Source organism: Quercus robur, chromosome 2, assembly GCF_932294415.1.
Source record: "Quercus robur chromosome 2, dhQueRobu3.1, whole genome shotgun sequence".
NCBI classification, from domain to species: Eukaryota; Viridiplantae; Streptophyta; class Magnoliopsida; order Fagales; family Fagaceae; genus Quercus; species Quercus robur.
Window position 1 is genome coordinate 3,641,782 of NC_065535.1, and position 10,830 is coordinate 3,652,611.

General features: G+C 36.9%; 1 pseudogene; it reads left to right on the forward strand.

The window, feature by feature from the left end:
* The first annotated feature begins 5,122 nt into the window (after positions 1–5,122).
* Positions 5,123–10,593, forward strand: LOC126716191 (putative receptor protein kinase ZmPK1; annotated as a pseudogene).
* The last annotated feature ends 237 nt before the right edge of the window (positions 10,594–10,830 follow it).

Consider the following 10,830-nt stretch of genomic DNA (forward strand, 5'->3'; position numbering starts at 1 on the left):
ACACGAGCTCCAAAAGAGTGGTGATATTGATGTCAAGCAAATACGATCATGTAATAATTTGGTCGATATGTTCACTAAGCCATTACCAACTGTGAATTTTAAGAAGATGGTGCACAACATTGGTATGCGTCAACTTAAGGATATTTTTACCATGAACAATGGAAATTCTATGTACTCATGAGGGGGAGTAAATTTTCTAAAGGATGTGTGCTGATTATACTCTTTTTCCTTCGCTAAGGCATTTTCCCACTAGGTTTTCCTTTGCAAGGTTTTAATGAGGCAATCCTAAGCCACTAGAAGTTATACAAGAATATTGTACTCTTTTTCCTTAGCCAAAATTTTTTTCCCACAGGGTTTTTATTTGGCAAGGTTTTAACGAGGCATATTCTTAAAAAGTGGTCATCCAAGGGGGAGTGTTAGAAATAAAGTCTGATTGGAATGTGTAAACTTTGGGCAATGAAAATGTTTTTTGCGATGTGTAAAGTCTATAGGGGAGATGTATATCCATAAATGTACTCATTATCCCATAATTGCTTTATATGTGTGTGTAAAATCCATAACGATTTGTCCAATTAAACATCCATATTACCATTTTGGGTTGGACCCATGCCACTATGGACTCCCCGTTTAGGCCAAGCCCAGCCTAATCCCTAATAGTTAAAATTCGAATCTAATGTGTGTAGTATAACTTACCCCACCCTCCTTTAAAAGTTACCATGATTTTTGAGTGGAGTTATGGTGTGCCTTTGTGTTAGAACCCCTTTCTCTCTCCCTTATGTGTGTGTGTTTGTTTCTCAAAAAAAAAAAAAAAAAAAAAAAAAAAAAAAACCCAAACTTTATAATTTACTCTTTTGACTTTAATAAGCTCATCAAGACTCAGAGATATTTTTTTATAATGCAAAGATAGCTTAAAAAATTCTTACACTTATCCAAACCTTATAAGTTATAACCTACTCTTTTGATTTTATTCACCTCAAACAAGGCTTGGAGATACTTTAGTATCTTAGGCTTAGATAATTCAAAGATAGTTTGGAAAAGTCTTACATATAACGTAACAAAAGAACACAGTGACGGTTGTTGGTATGAGAAAATATGGAAAATATTAGAATAAAAGTTAAGTTATTCAAAGTTCAAATTCCTAAAATAATTTTACCTAAAACTTTTTTTATTTCTTTTGATTGACTAGGAATGATCCAATAAACCTTCAACAGATGAAAGACAAAAAATTTTAACTCAAAAAAGAGGAAACCTATATTTAAATTCTAGAATTTAGGGGTCAAACAAATTAAACCAACTAATTAATCCCCATAGTTTTTAAATTGAGAAATCAAACATATCATTATACTGAATTTATTTGTCCTTAAAAAATAACAATGTTTATACTACATTGATCTAGACAACTAAATATTTGAATTTAATTAGAAAACATAAAGCTCTAATATCTAAAGTACTATAGTTGATTTTCATCTTGTTCCATGATCAGCTACATATGAGTATAATGTAATGTAGGCTACTCTCCCTTTCAAAAACAGTGAATAATCAAGTATGATGTTTGAGAAAGTATTTACTATCATAGTGATATATCAAATCTCTCTCACAAGATAGTGGGTCCTACAATATTCGCAGGTGACATAAATTAAAAACTGCACAATGTTCACCGTAAGAATAAGACCATTCAGACTTTAGAGTGAACCACACCTAAACCATAGTCTGAAAGCCTACCATAGAAATAATCTAAGACTAGTGGAGAGATGTATAGGGTCTGTTTGTGATCTACTTATTTTGTTGAAACTGAAATTTTTTTGCTGAAAGTGCTGTAGATAAAGGTAGCTAAAATAGTACAGTGAGACTTATGAACAGTACTAAAAAGTGCAATGGGGTCTATGAATATTAGCAAAAATAAATTGAATAGTAAAATAAGCTTGATTTTTAATTTGGAATCAAACACACACGTAGTGTGGAATGTGTCTTCAATGTGGATAATCCCATGACGAATGTACCTTGGAAGTTAGTTTGTTCAAACTCCAAACTTAGGCTGTGTTTGGTTCTATGTAAAATGTTTTCCAAGTGTAAAATATTTTCAGGTGAAAATATTTTTTGGAAAAGAAAATATTTTCAAATGTTTGGTGGCATATTAAAAAATACTTTGAAAAATATTTTTTAGTGTTTGGTTGTGTTCTTGAAAATACTATAGAAAACACATATTCTACTTGATGCCCACATTTTCTCAGCTTCCAAACAAATATATGATATCATTTCTCAATAGATAAACACAAAAGAAACAAAACCAAACCAAAAAATTCATCAAATCCGATCAAATTGAGAGAAGAGGGAAGAGGGAGAGGCGACTGGGTTCGATCTAGAGGCGGTGAAGGCAAGATCGCGCGGTGGAGGCAACAGGGTCACGGTGGGTCGCTCGTCTTGTGGTGGTTTGCTCGACATGGGTAGAGAGAAAAAGGGTAGATCGATGACATGGGTCTGATAGCGGTGAGATCAGTGGGTGGGTCTAAAGGAGGTGATGATGATGAGATTGGTTTGTAAATCAGAGATCGTGGGTGGGTTTGATAGCTTCTCGGCTTTGGTTGGTCAGAGGGAAAGAGAGAGTAAGAGAGAAGAGAAAGCTTCCTTGACCGGCGGCGTAGATCTGTGGTGAAGATGATGACGGTTCGGTAAGGCTGAGGCATGAACCTATGGCGTGATCAGACTGGTGAAGGTTGGGTTGTCTTCTTCACTTTCCCTTCTAGCTCTCTCTCTGTCTTCAGGTGTGTGAGTCCGCGTGGAGGGGACGAGGACGGCGATTTGACCGGCGAGTATGTGCTTGGGAATCACTTCAGGTGGAGTGTGCTTGAGCTCTCTCTCACTCTCTCTCTCTTTAGGTGTGTTTTCCGAAAATTCATTGAAGGTAAACTAAGAGTGTAAACGATTTTACAGCCAAGGAGTCTTATTTTCTGGTCAACGTGTACTGTATTTTCTGTTTGATTGTATTTTCCGTAGGTACCAAACACCCACAAGGGTGTAAAATAATTTCCTAAAACCGTTTTCAGGTGAAACAAACGTAGCCTTAAACACTAGGTCAAATGGAGAATTTTACCTTGTTGGGTTGGGCCCACTATGGGCCCAGTTTCGGCTAATCCCAGCCATTTCCTCACTGTTAAAATTCGAATCAACGGGCCGAGCCTAACTAGCACGAAGTCAGTTTAACTTGGTTGACTAGCATCTGAGGTCTCATATCTTATACGTCATTCTATATTATTTTACTATTGCTTCCTTTTTTTTTTTCTTTTAATGAAAATTTTACAATTATTTTTTAGAATTTTTTTTTGAGATAAATGAAAATTTTATTATTGCTTCCTCACTCTGTGTGGGGTGAGGTCCATTAATATTATCAAATTAATTTTATTATTGTGTAATAATAGCTACTACTTAAATGATTTTTCTATTGTGGGGTGCTTCTCTAACGGATAATTGTAAGTATTTCTTAGACAATAATTTTGATAAAATAGGACCTGCATTAATTAAAAAGAAATAATTTGTATAAAAAAACCATCGGAATTAATGAAATGCATAAAAGTTTTAACAAAAGTGGGAGGAAATTGGAAGCTAATCAAATCCGAAATGAGATACCCTCCCATTGAATCTTCTACTTACATACAAAGAAACTTAACCATGGTGTCAGACTGTCAGCACCTAGAGCGTCTTTCAATAATCTACAGTGTCATAATGGAATCAATCATCACAAATTTATTATTGATCTCGTATTAGGCGTAGCTCTATGTATTGGGTGGGACTTGTGAGTTACTGTATTACGATTATGGAATGAAATTCTTGATAGATGACTCCGAAAAGAATATAAAGCAAGTGAATGAAGAAGTCTGGTGGAGGCAGGATAGAAATCCCCATAAATTCAGATCTTGAATTGTGATTTGTGAGTAACAAGTTCAGAGAACATGATTGGTTTCTCATATCTTACTTTGTGTTATCTAATTCCCCTAATTTGGTGAGTCAATAAATGACTTATAGGAAAAAGTTAAAAGTGAAGCTGATAATTTTGCCACATGTTCAAAACACTATTAAGCATCCTTTCTCACGAGTAATTACTCCAAGGTTGTGTTTAAGACAAGAATCAAAGTGAAGGCCCCATTTTTTTCCCTTGCTCACTTGTCTTTAACCAAGGGTTAAAATCTCAAAAAATTCTGTTGCTGATGATGTAAGAATCTAAGAAAGCGCTTCAGGACCTTATGGGGCACCCGCACCTTGATTAAAGTAAGAAAACTGACTTTTTGTTTTGACTAATGAAGAAAACTGAAAACTCGGTGTGGGATAGAGGATTTTTAATTTTTATTGATAGGGTGTGGCGGATTCTTGAACAACCCTAGTCATCATAACTGGCCCATTTCTTGTTTTCAATGTGAAATAATGTGCATCTCTTTGTTATTGACGAGAATATCTTGCTTTTTCTTCTTTACCCAAATTGAATAAACTTTCTTGGACCAATCTTACAAGCGGAAGATCACTACATACTCCTTCAATATAAAAGTCAGAATTGAAGTATCGGTATGAAACAATTATGTGAGACAATGAATGACCTATGGATGAAATGACATTCCATGTGTCCCTACATTGAGGTAATTAGGAAACTTTATTTGTAGTTGGGAGACAATCTAGAAATTCTAAATTCTAGCCTCGTGAGAAATTTTTATATGCTACCAACATTAAAAAAAATTAAAAAAAAAAAAGGAAAATGCTAAGCGATGTCCTTAGGACAATGGTTAATAATCTATTGAAAGAAAATTTTTATGGAAAAAAAAACAATTAATATTTTGATAGTTTTTTCTATTTTCCATAAAAGTAATATCAAAACTTTTCTAAAATGGATTGTTAACCATTTTGTTAACATAATCAATAGCAGAATTTTTTGAAAAAAATATTATAGTAGAAAATAATATATCTTTATGTGCTCCTGATTTCTATGTTCAAATTTATTCTCTCTTTTTTTTGTTCTCATTTATATTCACATTTATCACGCCCCTGTCCAGACTAGTTTTCTTATACACTCCACACTTGTTTATATATGATATACTGGTTGCCCGAGTCCATATCTTGTTATAGCTTTCATGAAGTCCATGGCTGCGCCTATTTTGTATCTTATACTCTCTTTAGCCTTTTCTTTCCCACTTTCATCTTCAACACTAGATGCTATGAGTAAAGGCACGTCCCTTTCCATAGAGAAACCAAAAGTTTTGATATCACCAAATGGTGTTTTCTCTGCTGGCTTTTACTCTGTGGGTGATAATGCTTTTTGCTTTGCCATTTGGTTTAGCAACTCACGCACCGTAGTTTGGATGGCAAACCGTGACCAACATGTAAATGGAAAGCACTCAAAGCTCTCCCTCCAAAAAAATGGCAATATACTTTTAACTGATGCTGGAAAGTTTACTATTTGGGCCACAAACACTATCTCACTCTCCTCAGTACAATTATCTCTCTACAACTCTGGTAATCTTGTTTTACGTAATTTGGAAGGTGTTATTTTGTGGGAAAGTTTTGACTTCCCTACAGATACCCTTCTTCCTCAACAACCACTCACTAGAAACACAAAGCTTGTCTCCTCAAAAGGCCACACCAACTATTCCTCTGGTTTCTATGAGCTTTTCTATGATAACGATAACCTTCTTCGCCTTCTTTTCAATGGTCCTGATGTTTCCAGTATTTACTGGCCTGACCCATGGGTTGTAAGTTGGGAGGCAGGAAGAACCTCGTATAACAATAGTAGAATTGCTGTCCTAAATTCCTTGGGGAACTTTAGTTCGTCCGATGATTTTAATTTTATGTCAAATGACTATGGAGCAATGCTTCATAGAAGATTGACACTTGGTTACGATGGAAATATTCAATTGTATAGTTGGGAAGAGGAGAGGCAAACTTGGGTTGTTTCATGGCAAGCCATTCAAAAACCTTGCACAATTCATGGTGCTTGTGGGGTAAACAGTTTGTGTAGTTATGTTATTGGTTCTAGTAGGAAATGTTCTTGTCTTCCGGGATACAAGATGAAAAATAGTACTGATTGGAGTTATGGGTGTGAACCAGAATTTGATATCTCATGCAACAAAAATGAGTCTGACTTTTTGCTGCTATCCCACGTTGAATTCTACGAGTATGATTTTGGGTTCTTTCCCAATTACACGTTTGATCAATGTACGAATGTATGCTTACAAGCATGCGATTGCAGAGCATTCCAATACACCTTTCGCGGGGATACTGGCTCTTGGAATTGTTACCCTAAAACATTATTGTTGAATGGATATCATTCTTCAGATTTCATAGGAGACATCTATTTGAGACTGCCAAAAAGCAAATACGATTCATACGTCAATCATGTAGAAAAATTCAGTTTAGTTTGCTCAAATGAAGGTATGATAGAGTCGGCTAGAAAGTATGTAAAAAGCCGTGTAAATGGGACAGTGAAATTCATGCTCTGGTTTGCCTGTGGAGTGGGAGGACTTGAAGTTATATGTATCTTTGTGGTGTGGTGTCTTTTGATCAGAACCCGAGAAAGTTCAGCTGCAGACAAGCAAGGCTATGTTATTGCTGCCACGGGATTCAAAAAATTTACATACTGAGCTAAAAAAGGCTACAAAGGGTTTTATTGAAGAGATTGGAAGAGGTGCATGGGGAGTTGTACACAAAGGAGTATTGTCTGATAAGCAAGTTGCAGCAATCAAGCGTCTCAATGAAGCCAACCAAGGAGAAAGTGAATTTTTAGCCGAAGTAAGCATCATTGGAAGGATTCACCACATGAACTAAATAGAGGTGTGGGGTTATTGTGTTGACAGAAAGCATAGGATTCTGGTGTATGAGTACATAGAGCATGGTTCTTTAACAGAAAACCTCTCGGCCGGCACCGCCTTAGCTGTCATAGCTAGAGACTCTGATGGTAAGGTTATGAAGGTTTGGGCTAAATTGCATGAAAAGTGCTCTCCTCTCCAAGCTGAAGCTACTGCACTCTTATGGGCGGTTCAGATTGCTGCTAGCAAGTAATGGAGCTAAGTCATTTTTTAGGGTGACTCTAAAGTTTGTTTTGAGCCCTTAATTTCTAGAGACCTCCCACCTGATTGGTCCATAAGTAACATCATTTGTAATATTATTAGTATCTCTAATTCTTGTCTTCGTTTTAGTTTTCGTTGGGTTAAGCGGGTATGCAACACTGTGTATCTCATACAACAACAAAGCTTGCTATACGCTCCAACATGTCTTTTTATTTCAATAATTATAATCTGCCTGCAGATCTTGTCTCTGCTTGTAAGGTAGACTATCCTCTTGTTTCCCTTGTTTAATATTAATAGAATATTATCAAAAAAAAAAAAAAACTATCATTCTGGATTCTACAAGCTTTTCTTCGACAATGATAACGTTCTCCACCTTCTCTATAATGGTCCTGAGATTTCCAGTATCTATTGGCCTGACCCATAGCTTGCAAGCTGGGAGGAACTCATATAACAATAGTAGAATTGCTGTCCTTAATTCCTTGGGGAACTTTAGTTCATCTGATGGTTTTAATTCTATGTCAAGCTAGAAAGCATGGACGCGGTTGAGAGGGTGTTGCACCCGAGTCTGATGCAGCCTGACGCGAGACATGGCATCCGATGTGGTTGCCCACGCGTCGGTGCCGCATTTGAGTTTTTTTTTTTTTTTTTTTTTCTCCGATTCGTGCCGACTCAGCTCGATTTGCGCCGAACTAGGCTAATTCGGCTAGAATCGGGTCGTATTGGCCATATCGGGTCGTATCGGCCGGCGACCAAAACGGTCGATATGGTTGAAACAGGCCGAAATCAGCCTTGAATATAGCCGGAAAAGTCGAAATTCTCACCTCAATGGCATAGTAATGTGTTTCTTGCCTTCTTCTTTCTTTGTTTTTTGAATCAAGGCATAGTAATGTGTTTTTTAAAAATATTTTAATAGTAAAAATATATAGAAAATATATATTTTCCGCCTTCTACAAGCTTTTCTTCGACAATGATAACATTCTCCGCCTTCTCTATAATGGTCCTGAGATTTCCAGTATCTATTGGCCTGACCCATGGCTTGCAAGCTGGGAGGAACTCATATAACAATAGTAGAATTGCTGTCCTTAATTCCTTGGGGAACTTTAGTTCATCTGATGGTTTAATTCTATGTCAAGCTAGAAAGCACGGACGCGGCTGGGAGGGTGTCGCACCCGAGTTCGATGCAACCTGACGCGAGACATGGCATCCGACGCGGTTGCCCGCTCGTCGGTGCCGCATTTGAGTTTTTTTTTTTTTTTTTTTTTTTTTTTTCTCCGATTCGTGCCGACTTAGCTCGATTCGCGCTGAACCAAGCTAATTCGGCTAGAATCGGGTCGTATTGGCCATATCGGGTCGTATCGGCCGACGACCAAAACGGTCGATACGGCTGAAACAAGTCGAAATTAGCCTTGAATATAGCCGGAAAAGCCGAAATTCTCACCTCAGTGGCATAGTAATGTGTTTCTTGCCTTCTTCTTTCTTTGTTTTGTGAATCAAGGCATAGTAATGTGTTTTTTAAAAATATTTTAATAGTAAAAATATATAGAAAATATAAATAAAAATATTTTAAATAATTTTTTAATTGCCGAGTCCTGTCGCACCCGCACCCTATTTTTTCAAAAATTACCAAGTCCCGCATCTGCACCCGATTCTCGAAACGTACCCGTACTTCATAGATGTCAAGTGACTATGGAGCAGTGCTTCATAGAAGATTGACAATTGATTACGATGGTAATATTCGATTGTACAGTTGGGAAGAAGAGAGGCAAACTTGGGTTGTCTCTTGGCAAGCCATTCAGACACCTTGCAATATTCATTGTGCTTGTGGGGCCAACAGTTTGTGCAGTTATGTTGTTAGTTCTGGCAGGAAATGTTCTTGTCTTCCAGGGTACAAAATGAAAAATCGTACTGATTGGGCTTATGGGTGTGAACCCGAATTTGATCTCTCTTGTGACAAAAATGAGTTTGGCTTTATGTTGCTATCCCATGTTGAATTTTACGGTTATGATTATGGGTTTCATCCCAATTACACACCTTTGATCAATGTTGGGATTTATGTTTGCAATTATGCGATTGCAAAGCATTCCAATACTCCTTTAAGAAGGATACTGGTTTTTCAACTTGTTACCTTAAGACACTATTGTTGAATGGGTATCAATTGCCGAGTTTCTCTAGAGACCTTTTCTTGAAAGTGCCACAAAACAATATCTTGTCCTACGCCAAACCTATAGAAGAATTCAATTTAAACTGCTCGAGTAAGGTACAATGATTATGCCTTTTATTGTATTTATTTGTATTTGATAGAAGAAATTATCTTATGCATCCCTTCCAAAACACATCATCATGTATGGTGGAAGTAGAAGAGCTATTTAGGGTCTGTAATTTTTAGGAACATACTTTATGTTGCATCTTTACATTTTATATAATCATTTAAACTTTAGTAACAATAGATTACTAATTCAGAATTTCACAGTTTGCAGACAGAACAAATGTGGAACGCTATGAAAATGGGACAATAAAATTTATGCTTTGGTTTGCCAGTGGAGTGGCTGGACTCGAAGTCATATGTATCTTTGTGGTGTGGTGTCTCTTGAACGAAACCCGAAAAAGATCAGGTGCAGACAAGCAAGGCTATGCTCTTTGTGCCAACAGATTCAGAAATTTTACCCATGCTGAACTAAAAAAGGCCACTCAGAGTTTTACTGAGGAAATTGGAAGAGGTGTAGGGGGAATTTTCTACAAAGGGGTACTAAATGACAATCGAGTTGCTATAATCAAGTGTCTCAATGAAGCCAACCAAGAAGAAGATGAATTTCTAGCTGAAGTAAGCATCATTGGAAGGATTAACTACATGAACTTAATAGAGATGTGGGGGTATTGTGCAAAAGGAAAGCACAAACTTTTGGTCTTCGAGTACATGGAGCATGGTTCTTTAGCAGATAACCTCTCAGTCTCAACCACTGCTCTTGACTGGGAGAAAAGGTTCAAAATTGCAGTGGGCACTGCAAAAGGCCTAGCAACTACATGAGGACTGCTTGGACTGGATTTTTCATTGCGATGTAAAGTCTCAAAACATACTTCTAGACTCAAATTATCAACCAAAGGTGGCAGATTTTGGCCTATCAAAGCTACAAAACAGAGATGCCCTTAAGAGTTCAAGCTTCTCAAGGATAAGAGGAACCCAAGGTTATATGGCTTCAAAGTGGGTTTGCAATCTCCCCATCACTTTGAAAGTTGATGTTTATAGTTATGGAATTGTTGTATTGGAAATGATAACCGGAAAGGGCCCATCAATTAGTATCCATGCAATACATGATGGTGTGGAGGCAAAGCACAGGCTGCAAATACTTCCTCACTTGAAGAGATCATTGATCCAGTGTTGGAAGGTAAATATGACATGGGCAAGATGGAAACTTTGGTTTGGGTTTCTCTACAATGCGTAAAAGAAGACAAAGATGAAAGAGCTACCATGAGCCAAGTGGTTGAGATGCTTTTAAGCCATGAAAAAGATTCAATGATGATGTTATGTACAATGAGTGCCGTCAAGTGACATATCATATTTAGCATGCTAAATATGATATGTCAAGTCGTTACCTAATTTCTTTCCTAAAGCAAGCATAGTTGTGAACCTGTTATGCAACAATTTGATGTCTCTCTCCATGGCATTTTGGCTTTAGCTTTCATTTTAAAGTCAATTAAGAATTTTCATTTCCTTTTCTTTTCTTTTCTTTTTTCTTTTCTAAGAATTTGACTAGTACATCTTCCCTTTGAACTAGACATGTAGCAG